The 25226-nt window shown below is 49.5% G+C and overlaps 1 protein-coding gene across 6 annotated transcripts in view; it reads left to right on the top strand.

Moving 5' to 3' along the window:
• The window catches only part of ZBTB20 (zinc finger and BTB domain containing 20), a 759091-nt gene that overhangs the window by 340100 nt on the left and 393765 nt on the right, over positions 1 to 25226 (top strand). For all 6 annotated transcript variants that reach the window (XM_083171555.1, XM_083171553.1, XM_083171550.1 and 3 more), the window contains one exon: positions 14870 to 14946. The gene's annotated coding sequence lies outside the window, so the exon portion shown is untranslated. The remainder of the gene's footprint in view (positions 1 to 14869; positions 14947 to 25226) is intronic.

The following is a 25226-nucleotide window of genomic DNA, read 5'->3' as shown; positions in this document are numbered from 1 at the left end:
GAGGACGCGTACAGCCGCCCCTCGCCCGCTTCAGGTTAGCGTTGATAGTGGTGTGGGGGTGCATTTAACATTGTGAGAACCCATTAGGGTGCTTATACAATTAAAAATCGTATAGGGGGGCCATTTAACATTGAGCCGTGAGACCACATCCCCAAAAAAAGCATGCCTCTTCATCCTGCTCCGAAGTTGGGAGGTATGCACTGCCAATGTTTTTTTGGTACTTATGTAGTAACTGGGCTGCCGATTTTGAAATCGGGTCCATCGCATCGCATCGCACCCGACCATATCGCATGCGATGCGATGCGATGCGATGCGATGGACCCGATTTTTCCATAGGATTCAATGTTAAAATGGACTGAGTCCATTTTAGCATAGAATTCAATGGGAAAAGGGGTCCTTTTCATACCCCTACTATCCAAGTGGGCATGGAGTTGGATATAAACCTGTGGCGAGCGTAGCGAGCCACCGAGCCCGAAGCGTGGCGAGCGTAGCGAGCCCCGCGAGGGGACACAGAATACCGTCCCCTCGCGGGGCTCGCTTCGCTCGCCACGCTTCGGGCTCGGTGGCTCGCTACGCTCGCCACAGGTTTATATCCAACTCCATGCCCACTTGGATAGTAGGGGTATGAAAAGGACCCCTTTTTCCCATTGAATTCCATGTTAAAATGGACTCAGTCCATTTTAACATTGAATCCTATGGAAAAATCGGGTCATCGCATCGCATCGCATCGCATGGTCGTATGCGATGCGATGCGATATCGCATCGCATCGCATCTGATTGTATGCCTTAACTTAAGGCATACAATCAAAAAATCGGCAGCCCAGATACTACATAAGTACCGTTTTTTTTTACTGTGCCTGCATCTAGGCCTTACCGCACCTGCATCCCGATTGTGCCCCTGCAGGGTCGCAGTTGCAATTTCAGACACAAGCACAGAGAAATGGTATTGAAAATGTAGTGGGCGCCCCTTGGCGGTGACAGGTGGGGGTGTCTTAGCGCATGCACAGAGATGGCCCATGTTATGAGAGTTACGCAGGAGTGTTGGTGAACATCTGGTAAAAGTACTACCATCGAAACAAAATCATCGATGGCTAAGAAACATTGCATTGCGATGTCTATCCTTACTTCCCGGTATCTGCTAGGAAACCCGTCAGCTCACGGTGACAACTGTCCCAGTGTTATGTCCCCACATCATCCCAGCCTCACTATTAGGCTATGTTCTCAGTGCCAAGTGCAGCGCGCCGGCCTCCAGCACGCAGCCGCCTCTCAGGAGTCGGCCGGCTATATAAAGTTTAAAAGGAAAATGATTGGTAAAATGTTCTCTGCGAGTATTTCTGCATAAACACGACACCGAGAACGTTTCATTAGCATTAAAGACATAATGTGAAAAGAGTGAACATAATGGGCTAATGTGCTCAAGAGGTATTTCTGGATCCCTACTTAACACAGTGGGATTTTCTGTAGCATGCCGAGTTAAGGAACAGCTTAGTACATAAGTACTGTTTGTGTCCGACGCGGCTTCCTGCTACCGTCAACACGCACAAAACATCAAAGAGGAAACGAGATTCCTGACTTCAGGCCCTGAATATAAGGTTTGGGAGCGACGGGCAGGCTCCAGCACAGTCACAGTGGGGCTGGGGATCAGGGACATGCACAGTGCAGCCCAGTCTTCTTCCTCATCCTCCTATTGCTACAGATAATAAACTCTCTAATGTTCTATCTTCTTCTGGAAAGCCGGCGCATAGCGCGTCAGACCCAAATGCAGCCATGATATTATAGTGCCATGTTTACAGGCCATGCACAGTTTTAAGGGTTCCGGCCTAGAATTGCAATGTCTATATCTGTTGGATAGATCCGGACTGGGCGTACTGGTCTGAAGGTCCGGCTACACACAATCTGCGCTACGCTTTTGTTTTCCCGTTCTATGGAAATCATTGCATTGCGTGTACACTCGCTGCCTAGCTGTCTGTCCCTCCCCTCCCCATTTGGCCAGCCACTGATTGGCTGAGTGGCTGCCCATTAATTTGTACTGGGTTCATTTTTTCTGCGTTCCCTCGCCGGTTTGCAGCATCCCCTGTCTGCCTCTCTGCATCCCCCGTCCGACTCTGGGCTGCTCATAAGAGTTATCTCATGTACAGCCTGTCTGATCTCTGACTCGAATCGGATGCGCACGGGACCACGCATCGGGTTGAACGGGATGTCAAACACATGACTTTTGGTCCGATTTATCAGCCTGATCTGTCGGAATCAGGTCAAATAGTCATTAGTGTATGGGGGCCTTTACACGACAGCTGACCAGTGTTTGTGGGCTACATGCAAAAGCTGCCATTATTTATGCTGCATGCAAAAATAAAAAGTTTCACTTTCTGACATGAGCAGCTCCATAGCCTAGAACAGTGGTTCCCAACCTTTTTTCTCTCCCGTACCCCTTGATTAGGCTTTTCATGGATAAGTACCCCCTCCTCTCATTTTGAAATATGGACAGTACTTAGCGGTATGTGGATCCTTATGCATGTCTTTATATTAAGAAGGAGCGGAGGAGTAGTATACAGCAAGGAATCATGCCCTTCTGTGTATAGACACTGGTTGTGTATTATCTCCAGGATTCCCGCTAACACCGGTAGGATTAATGCCGCTGCTTCCTCCACCTTTGTCAGTGCTGGGCAGATGACTGCTGATGTCTGAGGGCAGCATGGGAAGCTCCCAGTGGATTGCTGGTCAGGCATATGACACAACATGGTTTGTCTCCATGGCAATGGGACTTCTTCAGCCATCAAAAGACCTTTTCATCATCCGCCATTACCAATATTATTTTCAAGTACCCCCAACTGGTCTGCAGAGTACCCCCAGGGGTACTAGTACCCCAGGTTGGGAACCACTGGCCTAGAATATCACACTTTTTGTGTGCAAACAAGAATTAGGCCCTAACTTCTTCTAATAATTATAATACCTACTGCATAGAGCCAGGGCAGCCGAGAGGAATGGCGGGCCCCTCCAGCAAGCCTGGGCCCGGGTAATTAGTACCCCCCCCCCCCTCCCTCTCGGCTTCCCTGCATAGAGCTCTCTTTCTCTAGCAGGACTCAAGTTGTCTGGATTCTCCTGCAGATTCCAATTGCCTCAATTGTAACAGGTGCAGAGAGAGATACATTTTGGGAAGTTATTTTGTTTCTGTGCAGGGTAAATACTGGCTGCTTCTTTCTTGAACTGTAATTTAGATTTCAGTTTTAAACCCCCCCCCCCCCCACCACCACCACCACCACCACCCAAATGTAACGCTTTCTATGCATGCTACATCTGCACATTACACAGCGCAGCATGGTTTTGTCCATTTGCTAAAAAATTTTTTATGAATAACCCCCTATGAGCTGGCTTGCCGCCGTTAGGCTGAGGCAGCCAGCTCAAGGAAGTAGGGTGCCGGCGACCGTGCCACAAAAGGGGTGTGACTGGAGGTGGGGCTCACTAGATGAGCCTGTCGGTGGGGTGTGGCAATAGCGATCGTTCATAGCGGCTGCATAGAAACGCCCCGTCGTTACAGTCACCTGAGATCTGCTAAACTCCCGAAACCTATGTGTGTGCGGTCGCTCCACAGGGGAGGGGCGCACCATCGGTGCAATGCTGACGCTACGTCGGGTGCGAAGCAGCCGCTGCGTCGCTCCACAACGGCGTTGGGGTGGTGGGCGGGAGCGATGTGGCGGCAGCCGTCGAGTTTGCTGGGGGTCGGGGGGGAAGCCGCTCAGCTGCCAGGTGCCGCGTCACTCCACAGCGGCGTTGGGCGGGCTTGAAGTGATTCCATGGGGGGAGGCGGCGATGCGGCGGAAGCCGCCGAGGTTGCTGGGGGTGTGGGGGCGCTTAGCTGCTCACCTGCATCCAGGAGGGGTTCCTGGATGGAGGTTGCTGGGGGGAGTGACAGGCAGCCACTCACCTCCATCCAGGGGGGTTCCCTGCTCCCGACTACCGCCCTCCAGTGGCCGGCACCCTAGGCAAATGCCTAAAGCTGCCTAGTGGTGGCACCGGCCCTGATCCTACTGTCTCCGCTCATAGAGGTTGGCGGCCTCCCTGTAAATACCAGAGATCTCTGCAAGGATCCCTGACACCGGCTGCAGGAATAAGCCAGTAAATAAAATTAAATAAACGTAAAGTAACCGGTAACTGTAATAATGCTGAGCCAGGTATTACTACAGTATATAAGGCTGCGGGCCATTGTATCTCCCTAATGATAGGTTGGCTGTACTGTATATCAGCGTCTACACCCCGCAGGTTACCCGCTTCATTTTGCCAGTCTCCCTGTAACCTAAGCATGAAATAACAGCGACGCAAGCGTGGAGCTAGAGGTCGCAAACAGGTTGGCATGGAGCACGATCCGGAACAAAGAGGCCTTTGTATTCGCTGGGATCCAGATGCATAATTAATATCGCTACTTGTGTTGTATGCACACAATCTAACCAGACACACTGCGACTCCGTCCTCCGGCGCGGGAGGCTATTATTAGTTCATTAAGGTATGTAATGGCTGATTTCTATGTCGCTGCCATTAAAACTCATCATCAACATAATTATGGGGGAGATGTATCAAGCATTGGAGAGAGATAAGGTGAAGTTGCCCAAGCAACTGATCCGCTTCTGTCATTTATCAAACCATACTTGCTTACCCGCACATAATGGCCGGGAGGATCCCAAAAATTGGGTCTGCCACCTGGCCCCCCCGGGAAGATGGTCAAGTCTCCTGCTTGCTGCTTCTCAGAGCCCTAGCACCCCTCTTCCCTGCTGACTCAAATACTGAAATGTGCTGGTCCGCGAAGAGGGGACGGAGCTAAAATGCCGTGAACGGTGTCATTTTGCGTCATTTATGCCCCGCCCCCTTACCGCGGACCTGTGAATAACATCGTTTGTGTGGCATGGGGGCGGAGCTTAGTGACATCAGTAGAGGCAGCTCATGATTAGCTGCAGCTGCAGGAGTCCAGGGAGATTTTCCTCCTCCTGGGCCTGAACACTACATATATAATGGGGCTTATTGACTGGGGCAGTAGTACACCTGTTAAACCGTCACACAGGGTCCTAAGGCGAGCTGGGGGGGGACAGAAACCTCCCGTGGAGCAGAATTGGCATCAAGTTGTAGCATTGGTAATGCATTGGTGTGAGGACAGCTGACTCTGATCCCTGACACTACTACTAGTAACAGTGATACTGTGCCATGCCGGTCCTCCCCAGTGCACATGTGACCAATAGGAAGGAGCCGGGATCCATCATTTCATGGGTGTTCCCATGAAAATGTTGGGTGCACCCCTGGGAACGGGGGTGGGCTGATGCCTGTGTGGCCGCCCGTCCCCTGTTGGGCCATCTCTGTCCCAGATGAAACTGACTTTTATCTGTGATCAGGCGAAAAAACATTCCATGGTCGGCCACGGTCAAATGTATTTTTGCCCGTACGCCCACATGTCAATGGATGTATCAGCGTAGACATCCACTCGCATGCCGGGGCGAACATTCGCACGGCGGAGAGGGGGCAGCATTCGCTCGCCCGGCGGGTGGTGTTTCAGCACTCAGTAATCTGAACTAGGCATTTAATTAGTACTTCATTCAATTTGATTGAACTATCTGGACTCAAGCATGGATATGCTTAAAACCTGGCCTGTAAGGGTGGAATTCAGGATTCTCTAGATTAAGGAGAATACAGTGTCCCAAACATAGCTAATGTGGGAATTAGGACATACAGATGGGGCGGGGGTCTGGCGGTCGGATCGCCACCCAGAAACAGAGCTTCTTGTCCTTCCTGGAATGGGTCATGTTGGGAGGTATGGATGCTTTGTGCATACGCACTGCGTCTATTCAGAGAAAAAGAGGGGACAAGGGGCATGGCCAGCATCTCCTACAGCACTGGTCATGCCCCCACAGTGACTAAATGGCGCCATGTTTCTGGAGACCTGTGCGAGAGCAGTTAGCTGACACGATATCAGAATCTTCTGTACCGTGGAGAGGATGGGGCCCACCCAGACTCTGTGCACAGATGCTAGAGGGGAATGACAGTAACTAGGCTGCGGCTCCACCAGGGTTAAAGAGCTGATAAGTCATCAGGTTTAATGTCTCGCCCCATCGGAGGTGACGCTGATTAGACAGAACTCCCCTCTGAACTGTAAAACTTTAATTAGAGTTTCACACAGGATCTCTGATTCCTTTATTGCCGGATATTGTATGTCACCACCTGTGGGAGGAGAGGATCAAATACAAAGCCCCATCGTTTTACTCTACAGTACATAACCTGTGTCTCATGCAAACCTGAGATCAGGGCTATTACAGTAATGTGGGATCCTCCTTATATACAGTAACCACGGGGCTCTGTAATAACAGGTGCTGCAAACCAGGGTCAGTGTCAGCTAGCAGATCTAGCATTTATGACGGCGTCGGCACTGCAGGCCTGTCAACTGAGCCATGAGGAGGAGCTTTGACAACAGGCAGTGGCCACGCCTGTAGGGTGTGGCTTTGCCTCTGCTGTAAGTCCAGGCCCCCTGGGGTAGCCCCAGGCACTGTGGCCCCCTGACCCCACGCAGAACTGAACCATCACATCAGGGTAATAGTATTCTAAGAATGAGGTGAAAACATTGCTACATGTAACTGTGTATTACTGACATGCATTGTATCATGATAAGAGAATACAGTGCGTCATGTAGTGCGGGCAGACCTGAGACCCTGGCATGTACTGTATGATGAGAGAGTGCAGTGTATCATGTAGTGCGGGCAGACCTAAGACCCTGGCATGTACTGTATGATGAGAGTACAGTGTGTCATGTAGTGCGGGCAGACCTGAGACCCTGGCATGTACTGTATGATGAGAGTACAGTGTATCATGTAGTGCAGGCAGACCTGAGACCCTGGCATGTACTGTATGATGAGAGTGCAGTGTATCATGTAGTGTGGGCAGACCTGAGACCCTGGCATGTACTGTATGATGAGAGAGCAGTGTATCATGTAGTGCAGGCAGACCTGAGACCCTGGCATGTACTATATGATGAGAGTGCAGTGTATCATGTAGTGTGGGCAGACCTGAGACCCTGGCATGTACTGTATGATGAGAGTACAGTGTATCATGTAGTGCGGGCAGACCTGAGACCCTGGCATGTACTGTATGATGAGAGAGGGCAGTGTATCATGTAGTGCAGACAGACCTGAGACCCTGGCATGTACTGTATGATGAGAGTGCAGTGTATCATGTAGTGCAGGCAGACCTGAGACCCTGGCATGTACTTTATGATGAGAGAGTGCAGTGTATCATGTAGTGCAGGCAGATCTGAGACCCTGGCATGTACTGTATGATGAGAGAGGGCAGTGAATCATGTAGTGCAGGCAGACCTGAGACCCTGGCATGTACTGTATGATGAGAGTACAGTGTATCATGTAGTGCAGGCTGACCTGTGACCCTGGCATGTACTGTATGATGAGAGAGGGCAGTGTATCATGTAGTGCGGGCAGACCTGAGACCCTGGCATGTACTATATGATGAGAGTACAGTGTATCATGTAGTGCGGGCAGACCTGAGACCCTGGCATGTACTGTATGATGAGATTACAGTGTATCATGTAGTGCAGGCAGACCTGAGACCCTGGCATGTACTGTATGATGAGAGTGCAGTGTATCATGTAGTGCGGGCAGACCTGAGACCCTGGCATGTACTGTATGATGAGATTACAGTGTATCATGTAGTGCAGGCAGACCTGAGACCCTGGCATGTACTGTATGATGAGAGTACAGTGTATCATGTAGTGCAGGCTGACCTGAGACCCTAGCATGTACTGTATGATGAGAGGGCAGTGTATCATGTAGTGCAGACAGACCTGAGACCCTGGCATGTACTGTATGATGAGAGTGCAGTGTATCATGTAGTGCAGGCAGACCTGAGACCCTGGCATGTACTTTATGATGAGAGAGTGCAGTGTATCATGTAGTGCAGGCAGATCTGAGACCCTGGCATGTACTGTATGATGAGAGAGGGCAGTGAATCATGTAGTGCAGGCAGACCTGAGACCCTGGCATGTACTGTATGATGAGAGTGCAGTGTATCATGTAGTGCAGGCAGACCTGAGACCCTGGCATGTACTTTATGATGAGAGAGTGCAGTGTATCATGTAGTGCAGGCAGATCTGAGACCCTGGCATGTACTGTATGATGAGAGAGGGCAGTGAATCATGTAGTGCAGGCAGACCTGAGACCCTGGCATGTACTGTATGATGAGAGTACAGTGTATCATGTAGTGCAGGCTGACCTGTGACCCTGGCATGTACTGTATGATGAGAGAGGGCAGTGTATCATGTAGTGCGGGCAGACCTGAGACCCTGGCATGTACTGTATGATGAGAGTACAGTGTATCATGTAGTGCGGGCAGACCTGAGACCCTGGCATGTACTGTATGATGAGATTACAGTGTATCATGTAGTGCAGGCAGACCTGAGACCCTGGCATGTACTGTATGATGAGAGTGCAGTGTATCATGTAGTGCAGGCAGACCTGTGACCCTGGCATGTACTGTATGATGAGAGTGCAGTGTGTCATGTAGTGCAGGCAGACCTGTGACCCTGGCATGTGCTGTATGATGAGAGTACAGTGTATCATGTAGTGCAGGCTGACCTGAGACCCTAGCATGTACTGTATGATGAGAGTACAGTGTATCATGTAGTGCAGGCTGACCTGAGACCCTGGCATGTACTGTATGATGAGAGTACAGTGTATCATGTAGTGCGGGCAGACCTGAGACCCTGGCATGTACTGTATGATGAGAGTGCAGTGTATCATGTAGTGCAGGCAGACCTGAGACCCTGGCATGTACTGTATGATGAGAGTACAGTGTATCATGTAGTGCTGGCAGACCTGAGACCCTGGCATGTGCTGTATGATGAGAGTACAGTGTATCATGTAGTGCAGGCTGACCTGAGACCCTGGCATGTACTGTATGATGAGAGTGCAGTGTATCATGTAGTGCGGGCAGACCTGAGACCCTGGCATGTACTGTATGATGAGAGTGCAGTGTATCATGTAGTGCAGGCAGACCTGAGACCCTGGCATGTACTGTATGATGAGAGTACAGTGTATCATGTAGTGCAGGCAGACCTGAGACCCTGGCATGTACTGTATGATGAGAGAGGGCAGTGTATCATGTAGTGCAGGCAGACCTGAGACCCTGACGTACTTTATGATGAGAGAGTGCAGTGTATCATGTAGTGCAGGCTGACCTGAGACCCTGGCATGTACTGTATGATGAGAGTGCAGTGTATCATGTAGTGCAGGCAGACCTGAGACCCTGGCATGTACTGTATGATGAGAGTGCAGTGTATCATGTAGTGCAGGCAGACCTGAGACCCTGGCATGTACTGTATGATGAGAGTGCAGTGTATCATGTAGTGCAGGCAGACCTGAGACCCTGGCATGTACTGTATGATGAGAGAGGGCAGTGTATCATGTAGTGCAGGCAGACCTGTGACCCTGGCATGTACTGTATGATGAGAGTGCAGTGTATCATGTAGTGCAGGCAGACCTGAGACCCTGGCATGTACTGTATGATGAGAGAGGGCAGTGTATCATGTAGTGCGGGCAGAGCTGAGACCCTGGCATGTACTGTACAATGAGAGAGGGCAGTGTATCATGTAGTGCAGGCAGACCTGAGACCCTGGCATGTACTTTATGATGAGAGAGTGCAGTGTATCATGTAGTGCAGGCTGACCTGAGACCCTGGCATGTACTTTATGATGAGAGTACAGTGTATCATGTAGTGCAGGCAGACCTGAGACCCTGGCATGTACTGTATGATGAGAGTGCAGTGTATCATGTAGTGCGAGCAGACCTGAGACCCTGGCATGTACTGTATGATGAGAGTGCAGTGTATCATGTAGTGCGGGCAGATCTGAGACCCTGGCATGTACTGTATGATGAGAGAGTGCAGTGTATCATGTAGTGCAGGCAGACCTGAGACCCTGGCATATACTGTATGATGAGAGTACAGTGTATCATGTAGTGCAGGCAGACCTGAGACCCTGGCATGTACTGTATGATGAGAGTGCAGTGTATCATGTAGTGCAGGCAGACCTGAGACCCTGGCATGTACTGTATGATGAGAGTACAGTGTATCATGTAGTGCAGGCAGACCTGTGACCCTGGCATGTACTGTATGATGAGAGTACAGTGTATCATGTAGTGCGGGCAGACCTGAGACCCTGGCATGTACTGTATGATGAGAGTGCAGTGTATCATGTAGTGCGGGCAGACCTGAGACCCTGGCATATACTGTATGATGAGAGTACAGAGTTTCATGTAGTGCGGGCAGACCTGAGACCCTGGCATGTACTGTATGATGAGAGTACAGTGTTTCATGTAGTGCAGGCAGACCTGAGACCCTGGCATGTACTGTATGATGAGAGTACAGTGTATCATGTAGTGCAGGCAGACCTGAGACCCTGGCATGTACTGTATGATGAGAGTACAGTGTATCATGTAGTGCAGGCAGACCTGAGACCCTGGCATGTACTGTATGATGAGAGTACAGTGTATCATGTAGTGCAGGCAGACCTGAGACCCTGGCATGTACTGTATGATGAGAGTGCAGTGTATCATGTAGTGCAGGCAGACCTGAGACCCTGGCATGTACTGTATGATGAGAGTGCAGTGTATCATGTAGTGCAGGCAGACCTGTGATCCTGGCATGTACTGTATGATGAGAGTACAGTGTATCATGTAGTGCAGGCAGACCTGAGACCCTGGCATGTACTGTATGATGAGAGTGGGCAGTGTATCATGTAGTGCAGGCTGACCTGAGACCCTGGCATGTACTTTATGATGAGAGAGTGCAGTGTATCATGTAGTGCGGGCTGACCTGAGACCCTGGCATGTACTGTATGATGAGAGTGCAGTGTATCATGTAGTGCAGGCTGACCTGAGACCCTGGCATGTACTTTATGATGAGAGAGTGCAGTGTATCATGTAGTGCGGGCAGACCTGAGACCCTGGCATGTACTGTATGATGAGAGTACAGTGTTTCATGTAGTGCAGGCAGACCTGAGACCCTGGCATGTACTGTATGATGAGAGTACAGTGTATCATGTAGTGCAGGCAGACCTGAGACCCTGGCATGTACTGTATGATGAGAGTACAGTGTATCATGTAGTGCAGGCAGACCTGAGACCCTGGCATGTACTGTATGATGAGAGTACAGTGTATCATGTAGTGCAGGCAGACCTGAGACCCTGGCATGTACTGTATGATGAGAGTGCAGTGTATCATGTAGTGCAGGCAGACCTGAGACCCTGGCATGTACTGTATGATGAGAGTGCAGTGTATCATGTAGTGCAGGCAGACCTGTGATCCTGGCATGTACTGTATGATGAGAGTACAGTGTATCATGTAGTGCAGGCAGACCTGAGACCCTGGCATGTACTGTATGATGAGAGTGGGCAGTGTATCATGTAGTGCAGGCTGACCTGAGACCCTGGCATGTACTTTATGATGAGAGAGTGCAGTGTATCATGTAGTGCGGGCTGACCTGAGACCCTGGCATGTACTGTATGATGAGAGTGCAATGTATCATGTAGTGCAGGCAGACCTGAAACCCTGGCATGTACTTTATGATGAGAGATTACAGTGTATCATGTAGTGCAGGCAGATCTGAGACCCTGGCATGTACTGTATGATGAGAGTGCAGTGTATCATGTAGTGCGGGGAGATCTGAGACCCTGGCATGTACTGTATGATGAGAGTGCAGTGTATCATGTAGTGCGGGCAGAGCTGAGACCCTGGCATGTACTGTATGATGAGAGTACAGTGTATCATGTAGTGCGGGCTGACCTGTGACCCTGGCATGTACTGTATGATGATAGTACAGTCTATCATGTAGTGCGGGCTGACCTGTGACCCTGGCATGTACTGTATGATGAGAGTACAGTGTATCATGTAGAGCGGGCAGACCTGAGACCCTGGCATGTACTGTATGATGAGAGTACAGTGTATCATGTAGTGCGGGCAGACCTGAGACCCTGGCATGTACTGTATGATGAGAGTACAGTGTATCATGTAGTGCGGGCAGACCTGAGACCCTGGCATGTACTGTCTGATGAGAGTACAGTGTATCATGTAGTGCAGGCAGACCTGAGACCCTGGCATGTACTGTATGATGAGAGTGCAGTGTATCATGTAGTGCAGGCAGACCTGAGACCCTGGCATGTACTGTATGATGAGAGTGCAGTGTATCATGTAGTGCAGGCAGACCTGAGACCCTGGCATGTACTGTATGATGAGAGTGCAGTGTATCATGTAGTGCAGGCCGACCTGAGACCCTGGCATGTACTGTATGATGAGAGTACAGTGTATTATGTAGTGCGGGCTGACCTGAGACCCTGGCATGTACTTTATGATGAGAGATTACAGTGTATCATGTAGTGCAGGCAGATCTGAGACCCTGGCATATACTGTATGATGAGAGAGTGCAGTGTATCATGTAGTGCAGGCAGACCTGTGACCCTGGCATGTACTGTATGATGAGAGATTACAGTGTATCATGTAGTGCAGGCAGACCTGAGACCCTGGCATGTACTGTATGATGAGAGAGGGCAGTGTATCATGTAGTGCGGGCAGACCTGAGACCCTGGCATGTACTGTATGATGAGAGTACAGTGTATCATGTAGTGCAGGCAGACCTGAGACCCTGGCATGTACTGTATGATGAGAGTGTGCAGTGTATCATGTAGTGCAGGCAGACCTGAGACCCTGGCATGTACTGTATGATGAGAGTGCAGTGTATCATGTAGTGCAGGCAGACCTGAGACCCTGGCATGTGCTGTATGATGAGAGTACAGTGTATCATGTAGTGCTGGCAGACCTGAGACCCTGGCATGTGCTGTATGATGAGAGTACAGTGTATCATGTAGTGCGGGCAGACCTGAAACCCTGGCATGTACTGTATGATGAGAGTACAGTGTATCATGTAGTGCAGGCAGACCTGAGACCCTGGCATGTACTGTATGATGAGAGAGGGCAGTGTATCATGTAGTGCGGGCAGACCTGAGACCCTGGCATGTACTGTATGATGAGAGTACAGTGTATCATGTAGTGCGGGCAGACCTGAGACCCTGGCATGTACTGTATGATGAGAGTGCAGTGTATCATGTAGTGCAGGCAGACCTGAAACCCTGGCATGTACTTTATGATGAGAGATTACAGTGTATCATGTAGTGCAGGCAGATCTGAGACCCTGGCATATACTGTATGATGAGAGAGTGCAGTGTATCATGTAGTGCAGGCAGACCTGTGACCCTGGCATGTACTGTATGATGAGAGATTACAGTGTATCATGTAGTGCAGGCAGACCTGAGACCCTGGCATATACTGTATGATGAGAGAGTGCAGTGTATCATGTAGTGCAGGCAGACCTGTGACCCTGGCATGTACTGTATGATGAGAGTGCAGTGTATCATGTAGTGCAGGCAGACCTGAAACCCTGGCATGTACTTTATGATGAGAGATTACAGTGTATCATGTAGTGCAGGCAGATCTGAGACCCTGGTATATACTGTATGATGAGAGAGCAGTGTATTATGTAGTGCGGGCAGACCTGAGACCCTGGCATGTACTGTATGATGAGAGATTACAGTGTATCATGTAGTGCAGGCAGACCTGAGACCCTGGCATGTACTGTATGATGAGAGATTACAGTGTATCATGTAGTGCAGGCAGACCTGAGACCCTGGCATGTACTGTATGATGAGAGAGGGCAGTGTATCATGTAGTGCGGGCAGACCTGAGACCCTGGCATGTACTGTATGATGAGAGTACAGTGTATCATGTAGTGCAGGCAGACCTGAGACCCTGGCATGTACTGTATGATGAGAGTGCAGTGTATCATGTAGTGCAGGCAGACCTGAAACCCTGGCATGTACTTTATGATGAGAGATTACAGTGTATCATGTAGTGCAGGCAGATCTGAGACCCTGGCATATACTGTATGATGAGAGAGTGCAGTGTATCATGTAGTGCAGGCAGACCTGTGACCCTGGCATGTACTGTATGATGAGAGATTACAGTGTATCATGTAGTGCAGGCAGACCTGAGACCCTGGCATATACTGTATGATGAGAGAGTGCAGTGTATCATGTAGTTCGGGCAGACCTAAGACCAGGATGGGACAGACCGACAGTCATGATCTGGAATTGCATACCCCCCTTAGAGAGCAGACTGTACATGAGTAGAGAGGGCCCTGCTCGTGAGAGCTTACGGTCTGAAGGATCTTAGTAGACTAAACATGTGCCACAAGCTGTAACTCCTGAGCTGCAGAGATCCAGGAGATGGGTCTTCAGAACACTTCCAAGTTCTCCCATTGTAGTTTAATAACAGGTTTCTAAAGGCCAGATGCATTTCCCACTTCTGGCACCAATAGATTAGCAGAGGTACCTGGCAAAAATCTAGATCTCCGTCTCTGCAACTATCTGTAAGCCCCCATTTATCAGAAGCCATTATAACCAACTGCCACCATATACGTCCCATGCGTCATCGATAGGCACCGCGACGCCTCTGAGATCCTCTCTTGTCATTGTCACATACATTGCTGCATTATTATTCCGGACAAAATATGATCCACATTTTTTTTTCTCTTTGTTTAAACCTTTCTTTCTTTCCAGCCCTCATTGTGTCCCTTTGTATCTTCCCCACTTCCTCCCACCCCTTTCATTATAAAAATATATTTCACAAAGAGCTTATTTTTTTTTTTGTCGCCAAAAAAAAAAAAGTCACGCTTGACTGATAGTGCGTTGCTGTGGATGGTGAAACATTATGAAAGTTTAATTTTTAATTAAATCTGAAATACCAATTATAACTGAGAGATATTTTAACCTGTTTCTTTTCAGACTGCCTGGAGTTACGTTTGGATACTGAAATCACCGCACCTTAACAAAACAGACAGATAAAGCCGCCCGGCAGCCCGGTACGTAGCCGCGACCTTACCTTTGTTCCTCTCCGCATCGTTATTAAGGCCCGCGAAACAAAGAATTTAATAATTGGACGTAGGTGAAGAAAAATGACCTTGTGTTGTGATGGAGCAAACGCACATTCCTGCCTTGTGTTACACTATGTGACTGCGTTGTGCGAGATGTAATTCTTTGTTTGCTGTTTGTGCTGCTTTCTGTTTGTTTGTATGTAGAATATAAAGCCGCACGCCCTATATATTGCGGAGTTGCATTGTGGGAAATGTGCCCCTGTGACATTATTATTCTCGCTATAGAGATATACATACAGAAGCGCACTCTGCGGGAATGCTGGTACGGTGCTCCAAGAGCCTTTCCCAATGTTGACGGTGCTGTCGCTGTATGGAAAGGGAGAAGAGTCCAGGCATTGACAATGCTGCCTAATAATTCAAAAATGTAGTTTAACCCTTTGGGGGGTATTCAATGTGAGGGTCACGGCAATCGAGCTTGCTCGACCGCCGTGACCCAGTCCCGTTCTCGCTCTGCTCGACCGAGAACATGCAGGTGGGATTCAATGTCCCGCCTGTAGCGGGACAAAAAGGGGGCGTGGCCGCTCGTCACTTCCCGGCCGTTCTCGGCAGAACGAGCCCGACAGCTTGTGATGTCGGGCTCGTTCTGCCGAGATACCATGCTCAATGCTGTCGGGGAAGACAGCATTGAATAGGGCCCGGCGGCCATTTCCCACGACGGGAGATGCTAGCCCGCGATTGAATACCCCCCTTTGAGTGCCAAGTGAATTTGTCAAAATAGGTGTTAAATTTGCCAGGCAAACATGTTCATTCACCATAATGACCTGTAATGTTCCCTTATATAGGAAATATCATCTTTTTGCACATTTTTTATTTTAATTTATATAACAAATGTGAGCGACACTGTTTTTTTTGCGCATATTTTACACCTCTCAGAGAGATGTTGGCAAACAAAGGTTAATAGACATTTGTAAAAGTAATGATAGTATAGGTGCGGACGCATCGCATCCCCGCTCGCATCGGTTTATGAATTTGGTGCATTGGTTATTTGTCTCCTGCTGCTAATAGAAAAGACATTGACGTTGAAAGTTATTACTAACCGCTTTACTGTTTAGGTTGTGTCTTAAGGTGCCCACAGCGGGCCGATAAATTGTAGAAAAGTGCCGCATTGTGTGTGTGTGTTTTAACTCCTGATCCGATGTGTGGTCCCGTGGACATCGCATCCGACCTGGAGATCGTCATGACGGCCACAAGGATTTGTCGGATACTGTTACAGTCACTGACAGCGCATACGATACGTCATATGCAAAAGGAGCGCCTATTATGTATCGTGTGCGATCCTGCTGCCCGGGAAGAAAGGCTGCATGCGATACCTTGGCCTAGTATACGGGGTGGGAGGGGGGGGGGGGGGGGGGTACAGAGAACCCGTAGACACATGTTTTTTGTAGATTTTTTTTCCCCAGTCAGGAATCTGCTTACAGGCGGACTGGGGGAGGGACGGGGCATCAAAGCTAATTCACACTATAGACACGCCCATATTCAAATGCTAGGGGACAGCTCTAGGGCAAGTACATATGGTTTTGGCTTGCCAGGGGTAAATGCAGGAGTACGTTTACAAATGTTTAATTTTGGAGCCACTCTTGTCAGCCCATGAACGATGTATAATTACTGCAGCGTGTAACAGGCTATAGCAGGAGTAGCCAAACCGGTCCTCGAGATCTACCAATGGTCCAGGTTTTCCATATCATCTAGCTGCTGCACAGCTGTAGTCATTACTAACTGTCACAAATGTCACATGCTGCATCATTCTTACTATAGATCCACAGGCTGCCTGAAAAACAAGAACTGTTGGTAGATATTGAGGATAGGTTTGGCCACCCCTGGGCTATATATAGCCTGCCTCACACACAGGGCATTAGAACTGTACAGGCCCTATGATCACCCCCTTAAGATTCCGATCCCCTAAGCTGGCTATACGCTACTGTGTATAGTCACCCGACCCCCCTGAGCCACCTGGAACCATCCTCGGCGGCAGGATCGCATGCAGTGCTTCTGCGGCCCCTGATCCCCGCCTCCAGTAAGGTCGGAAGTCGCACCCGAGAATTTGCTTGGCAGGTGGAGGTCTGAATCAGGCCGAAAGTACCAGTATCACTTCACTGAGCTTAATAGATCTGGCAACTGGACCCCCCTCCCCCCCCCCTGCCGTTTACCTATGCTCGCCGTGTATCTGCTGACATCACGAGACCCCGCCCCCCGGCTCTGTATATGTGCAGGAGTAAAGTGTTTTTTGGGGCACATCGAGTAATGTTACAAGTACAAAAGCCGATATATTCCCTGTGAGTGTTTGCTGGTCCCCTTTGTTTCCCTCTCCAAGGATAAAATGGGACAATAACACAACATGTACGGTATGCTTATTTTTTTTGTTGTACAATTGGATGATTCACTGAATTCCCAAATCATCAGCCTTGATGCCGGGGCGGCTGCGTCCGCTGTACCCACCGCTCGCAGGTTTCATTGTCTCCTGGTCAGGCGATATTTGGTCATGCCATAAGAATTAGTAGGAACCCACTCGGCTTCCAAAGGAAATATTTTAAAAAAGGGACCTGCATCATTAATGGTTTGACCTTCACAGTGTTCAAAAAGCACTTAATGCTGGAACAATTGAAACCCACAAAAAAATGTGTATTCAGTGGTGTGCATCTGTCAGACACTAATGTGTTACTAGAAAAGTTTTGAAAGCCTTGGAAACGGCGATTACCACACTCCCAATACACTCTCCTCACCAAATGATATTTTTATCCGACGCAGGACTTGTCTGGTTCCTAATAAATGCAGCCACAGACTATACAGAATGTTCCGGCACCTGTGCTTTGATGTGTGAGGTTCTATGCAGATTGCTGGATGAACTGAGCCTCCCTCCTGATTCCGAGGGGGGTCGCAGATCATGCACTGCTATGAACTCTCAAGTGTGCAAGTATGCCAATGGCGGTGTAAGTGATGGACATCCTGCGACCAGGGCTTAAAGGGGTCCTGGAGAGGAGGATGAGGAACCCCCCCCCCCCTAATTCAGACCAGTTAGCAAGGCTGACATTTTTTGCAGATGGACAAATCCATGCAGCACTCCAGGTGGGGCAGGTGTAACATGTACAGAGAGAGAGTTAGATTTGTGCGCAATTTAGATTACGGTTTGAACACACCCCACCCAAATCTAACTCTCTCTGCACATGTTGCATCTGCCCCACCTGCAGTGCAGCATGGTGTTGCCCATACGCAAAAATGGCAGCCAGGGGTGGATTGGCCCACCAGGAGACCGGGCCATTTCCCGGTGGGCCGGCCCAAAACTCAGCAGCCGCAGCACTTTGCCCAAATCCAAAATGGCCGCAGGAGGCTGCTGCGCACAGCACCTCCCAGGGCCTTCAAGCGGCACAGCACCTCCCAGGAAGAAGCAGCAGCAGATGATCCCCCCCCCCCCCCGCACACATTACATACCGCCACACCCCCTCCCCCTCACGCAAGTAACATACCAAAAAGGCAAAAAGCAGGGTTGGAGAATTTCGTCAGGGGTTGACCCGTTCACACTGAACAAAAAACGTGTGTTAAAATTCTAATTGCCAGGTCGACACGCTGGACCCGGGAATTTGCCTAGCAGTGAGAATGGGCTATTAGCAACAGGTTGGGCACGGTGTGACGGCAGAGATGAAACGCAAATCCAAACGGTCAGAGCGCATTTCCGCCTCCGGCCCACTTTATCCCCTGCCCGCGACACTCACTGTACATACAGTATAGGATCGGATTCCTCCACGGACGCACCACCGGTTCCTTCATCGATAACCCACTGTCCCGCTGGCCGTGTGTCACAAACCACATCCGCCCATCAGGACTGCCCAGCTGAGAGTGGGCCTGTTAGGGGTAGAATGTTGCACGCGTTCCATGGTAATCCGTACATCCATAATTATCTCGTTTCCCCATGTAATCAGAGCTATAAGAACGGTAATAAACGCTCTTTAAGTTGTCGTGGAAGTCGCAGTAAGTACGGATCTCGTCGCTCCCAGGGGTTTAACTCTGTCTAATTGAACTGCAGACAAGCGGAGTCGGATACACTCTTTATATCGGCGGCTCCTGCGCATCACCTAATCATTAGCAGCAGTTCTCCCGCTTCTCACAAATGATGTTTGTATATTGTGAGATTTTGGTAAATGAGGACCTAATTATAGCAGCCCTTTCATATATTCCTCACATCTTCCACAAGGGTACGTCTCTGGGGCCGCCATCATTCAAATGATTAGCTTCATCACTCGATGATCAAAAAATCCGAATTCACATATTCTGTACATTGTTACAACAAAGAGGTTCAACCAGAGGTGAAACCCTTTGGGCTAATGGGGTACAAAGCTGTGCATCGCAGCGACGCCTCCACCCGTCACCTCACACGGGGGGTGCTATGTGTTATACAGAGGGCAGGGACGCTGAAGTATCCGATATGCTCGTTATTATCTGTGTCTGCAATAACACTTATATTATCAGGAATATATAACAGGGGCGGCTGAGGTTCGGCTGCTTCTCCACCCGTCCTATTTAGAAGGCTTCATACATCTCTACCACAGTTGTACTGTAACTTGCAAAACTGAATGGTTAGCCGCCGTCACCCATTCACAATCGGGATACGTTCCCAAGGCTTGCGTATGGATGTTTTCCATGAACATCCATTCGCATGCCAGTGAGAACCTCCCCCATCTGTCGATGGTCGCTGACCATCGAATGATGGTGAAGGAGCTTGCCTATGTAAGGGGGGTCCAGACGTTTTCATGGGAACGTCCATGAAATGCTGGGCATTCACATATGCTAATGGCGCAGGCCAACACCCCACGCCCCTCTCCACTCACTCGGTGAACAGATTTAGCGCCATGTTCGCACTCACCCAGCGTATATATACACATGCGCAGAAATGCTGCTGCGCATACACAAAACTTCGGTCCCCGTGCGATTTCTCTCCCGAGCGAGCAAACCTGAATAAGGGCCATGGTACACAATACAGGGTACACAGAACTTAATTCTATAGCAACTGGAAAACTAAAACGGAGAACAGGTAACAAATCTCAGCACACAATACAGCTGAGATGTAGGGAAGCAGAGGAGGTGTCGAGGGCAGTCTCATAGAGCGTGGGGGGGGGGGGGGCAGCACCAGAGAGGGCGGGAGCCAGTGGCAAAGGCAGGATTTTTAGAGTGGGGTTTCCAAATGTAATCCAAAATCTCCCACTCTGCAGGGCATGGGAGTAAGTTAAGCTTTTTATACACTGGATACTGTAGGGAATACAGTATTGATATTTACCAGTACAGATGGTCTATAGTACAGACTATTTCAAACATTTAAATAAGATACGTGGTCAGGAAAAAGTTAAACATATAATAAATAAATACACAAACATACAGTAATATAAATAGTACTGCACTTTCTAATCTCACAATCTCCCACTTCATGGTAAGGCTCCTGTCTCTTCCTCCTGGCAGCTGCTCTCTGGCCCATTGCGATGGTTGAGGGTTCAGATCCACACATACAGTAAATGTGGTAGAAGGAGCTGGTACACTGGGCATGTGCAGCAGCTCTGCTCTGTCCCTTACACTTCATGATGTGGTGGCAGCTCTACTGATCATATTATATACCAGTGCTAGTGTTGTCACACTTGCCAAGAGGAGGGGGGTTTCCAGGCAATCCCCCTGCATTTGCCTATGGGAGCAGAGAGCTCGCTTCTGTCAGAGGAGCAACAAGGAACCCCAAGTTATTAGGAATTACCTGCACACCGTACATTCCGGTACTAGTTGCTAGAATGCCGTTGGTGCGTTGTGTCTGATGCGCCAACGGCATTCTAGAATCAGTTTCTTGCAGGGCAAGGTGCAGGACACGCAGCCAAAAGTGCAATCTGGGGATCTTCAATGGCCGCAGTGTGTACAGCTGTTCCTTGGCAGCAGAGGTGACACTTGTACTTTCCCATGTACGGAATATTTTACTGCTTCCATATCAGGTTTAGATGGGAATAAATCTCTAGAAAACAACCTGGAAAAGCATTCAGACAGTTCAGTAAATATTGAATGTGCCGATTTATAATTTTTTCATCTGTCAGCTGTATCCCCCTCTCATTACACTGACTGTTCCTGTTATTCACAGATGGTCTAGCGAACCCGCAACGCTCTTTTTCATGCTGTAATATAACTGCCGGGAACAAAATAAACGCTACGACCACTTACAGTTCATTTACTATATAAGCTCACAAAAACATGTTTTTCTCGCACAGCGAGCGGCGTTCAAAAGTAATTGTATTTATATATATATATTCACACATTCCTGCAAAGTGACATCTGCACGCGGAAATAGTAATGCGACGTATAATGTCAGACCTGAGTCACTCGCGGGGAATACGCACGCGGCGCTGCAGAGAGAGGCGTTTATGTGCAAAATGTGCTGTCACCCGTAGCAACTGTGTCGATTATGAATGTATGACTGGGGCGGTGAGGTTCACACCACATTGTGGGCCAAATGGTCCAAGCCTTAACAAGCTATAAGGACCAGATGTATAATGCTTCAGAAGTGATAGAAAACCAGCCAGCCAATCAGCTCCTGCCTGACATTTTTCAAACCCAGCCTGTAACATGACAGTTTGGAGCTGATTGACTGGCTTTTTAAAACTCTCCGTTATATCTTTGAAGCGCATAAAGAGTTATAAAATGGCATCCAATCAGCCCCAAACTGTCATTTTTCAAACACAGCATATAATCCCTAATTCTAGTTGAATTGGACGGATGCTTATTTTCGGACGGCCACCGAATTTTCTTAGCCTCGCCTTCTGTACGGATCGCTCACACCGTCCGAATGCGGTAAGACGCCGACCGGATGGACTGCGAGTGAATTTTTCACGTGAACACCACTTCCATCTGTGGAAACCTCCCCCATCATTCGATGGTCGCCGACCATCGAATGCTGGACCGAGTGGTCAGGCAGCACTGAGTGCTCCAGACCACTCGGACATTTCTCCATGTGAAAGCAGGGATATGGGCGGGCAGCTGTCCGCCCCCCACACATGTGTCATGGCCTCATTACCATACGTACGGCCAGCGTTTTCATGGGAACACCCATGAAACGCGGGGCGTACACATATGGTAATGAGCAAAATCAGCGGTACTTGTTTCCTAGCACGGCCACCCCGATTTCCATCGGGGTGGTCGTGTCGGAAAAATCACGTCGGTCGCATCGCATGCGATTTGGCCGTATGCGATGGGACTGACCCGATTTTTTAATTGAATCTAATGTGAATAGGGTCCCTGGGACCCGATCTTACATTGGATTCAATGTAAAATATACCCTAGACCCCCAAATTTTACAACGTAAACCCCACCCCACGATAGACGCCAACCCGAAGCGTGGCGAGCGCAGAGAGCCCGCGAGGGGCGGCAGTGCGCGTCCTCCGACCTTTTCATTCCCCTACTATCCACGTCGGCGTGGAGTTGAGAATATAAAGTGTGGCGAGCGCAACGAGCCACCGAGCCCGAAGCGTGGCGAGCGGACGCGTATAACTTCACAGGTATACGCGTCCCCTCGAGGGGCTCGCTGCGCTCGCCACGCTTCGGGCTCAGTGGCTCGCTGCGCTCGCCACACTATATATACTCCACGCCGACGTGGATAGTAGGGGAATGAAAAGGTCGGAGGACGCGCACCGCCGCCCCTCGCGGGCTCGCTGAGCTCGCCACGCTTCGGGTTCACGTCAATTGTGGGGTGACGACGGGGCCATATATAATGTGAAATGGGTCATATTGGCCCATTTCACATTTTTCAAATTTTCTACTATGTGAGATGGACTTAATCAAGTCCATCTCATCTTGTGCCATTATAATGGCACAAGACCGACGCGATGCTCCCGATTTCAATGTTAAAAAAATATTTTAACATTGAAGCCTATGGCAAAATCGGGGGCATCGCGTCGGTCGCGTCGGGGCCAATGTTAATGGTCCCGACCGTCGCGATGCCCCCGATTTTTCCTTTGCCGGCAAAATGGACCTGGTTTCAAAGGAAATCGGGTCCATCACGATGCCCAAGATTGTGGCCGTGCTAGGAAACAGGTACCAAATCAGCCCTTCACGCCCCTCTCCACCCCCTGCTTGGACGGGTCTGACCGATCATTATCTGCACGGAACTCGGACGTGATACACCTCTGCACATGCGCAAATACCAAACATCGGACGTCCGACCGCACACAGAACCGTCTGAGTCAACTAGAATAAGGGCCATAGTGTGGCAGTTGGGAGCTGATTGGCTGGTACTTTATCTCTCTCTATCACTCCCCACTTTATCGCTTGTTAATATAACACAATTTGGCCCCGACATTGTCACCCTTATATACCACACCTGTTAATGTGAGAAGTGCTGCACCATGGGGGGGAGGGGGGTTTCATGCGGCTATTACCCATAATCCATACATCCCAATTTAGGGGGTTATTCTGATTTTATTGCTCCACCACGTGTTCGCATGGGGGAGCGATGTTTAGCGTCTGCCCATGCACAATTATGCACATACGCATTGGTGCAAGTGGGCACGGCAAACTGCTTGTTCACCATCCGTTTGCACCTAGCAGTGCGTGGGGCGGCGGTGAGGCATTTCATGGGCATCCCCATGTAAATGGCCCATGATGCAGGTGCGAGGGGTGGGCAGCTTCCTGTACAGGGCACTCACCGATCTCTTAGGTCTGCCAGTGCTTGCAAAATCATTGGAATCATTGAATGATTTTGTAATCTGTATGTATATGCAAAACATCCATTTGCGTGCTTGCGGGGATATTCGGTGTGGGGGGGTAGTGCGGGCGACATTTAATCCACATGCAAATTTTGCAGCTTTGCAGCTTAACTTTGTGTGCCGACCAGAATAAGGTCCTAAAGCTCCGTACACACCAATTGCTGAGTGTCCCGTTTTCATCAGCTACAAGGTCACGGGAGCGGCTCACGGAGACCGTCGCCCTGTACACACAGGGATTTGGTCACCCTGAAACCGTATGGGGCTTTAGAAGGTTGGGACACTCGCACGCCCGCTGTTGGAGGGGGTGCGGCCTTGCGGGGAACCTCTGGCCGCAAGCCACGCTCTCATTTTCCCTCAGTATGGGGGCATGGCCAGCACTGTAAGTTCTGTCTATCTTACTAGATGCTCTGCGCATATTGCACTGCGCTCCTGGGTGGTAACATCCTGCTAAGATCACGTGTGATCCATGAGAAGCACTTACTGTATGCAGCCTGTAAGTGTGCGCACAGCCCATTTGTGCAGAAGAAATGGCAACTACCAGGTCTAAAACCGGAGAGGTAATAAATCTGCCCCATAGACACATAACGCATTTGTACCTGTGTGTGATTTATTGGCCTCATTGTACTCCACAAGCGCTGGCACGCTGCATTGTGTGATACATATATCCCTGATTGTTCCCAGTGATCTTCCTGGAGATATATATATACAGTATATGACTCACCGGTGACTCATCTGTACAAAGCAAATGACATATAAATACACAACTCATGGCAGCTCGGATATAAAATCCCCTTTGTTATGTAGCTGCTGCCCGTGTGCTGGTCACCTTAAGACGCTGGGCACAGAGGCATTGTCTTGGCACAGGCGGCTTGGCACGTTGCACCACGGCAGTTTGTGGTACATATATATATAGTACAACGCCTCCCCGTCACGCCCTTTTTATGTTTGTATAGTTTACAGCACAAACAAGACTTCCCCATTCCGCACCATCTCCGTGTCGCCTCACAAACCGGACAATAAGGGCTTTCTGTAAGAGCACATTACATGCCAGCCTTAGTTGGCACAGATTGGGCAGACTGGCACACTGTGGAGCAGAGATGGGGAAGTGTCAGCCTGGAATAATGGAGAGAGTTTGTGTTTAATATTCAGCTCCTGCCCCTGGTGCTCGGCCTCTAGTTCTGCAATGAGTGGGGGATTGTGCGGGTTACTTACCCCCTGCCCTTTCATTTCCTCTATAGTGTACGGGAGGTCACCTCCTGTGTAGGGCACAGTGGGGGTGAGGAGGGTACTGTAGATGAAGGTGGATTACCATGGGAGACACAGGCGGAAAGTTCTGTTGCCGGTGAGCAAAGGCCCGGGAAATAAATGTAACAACTAGCTTAGCATTAGCTCTTGTACCGCAGTGCCAGTTCTGTTAGCGCCATTGCAGGATTACCGCCATTGCAGCATTACCACCATCGCAGAATTACCGCCATCGCAGAATTACCGCCA

The sequence above is a fragment of the Crinia signifera genome, chromosome 2, assembly GCF_055691185.1.
Source record: "Crinia signifera chromosome 2, ASM5569118v1, whole genome shotgun sequence".
In the NCBI taxonomy this organism is placed as follows: domain Eukaryota; kingdom Metazoa; phylum Chordata; class Amphibia; order Anura; family Myobatrachidae; genus Crinia; species Crinia signifera.
This window is presented reverse-complemented; position numbering and strand designations above follow the sequence as displayed.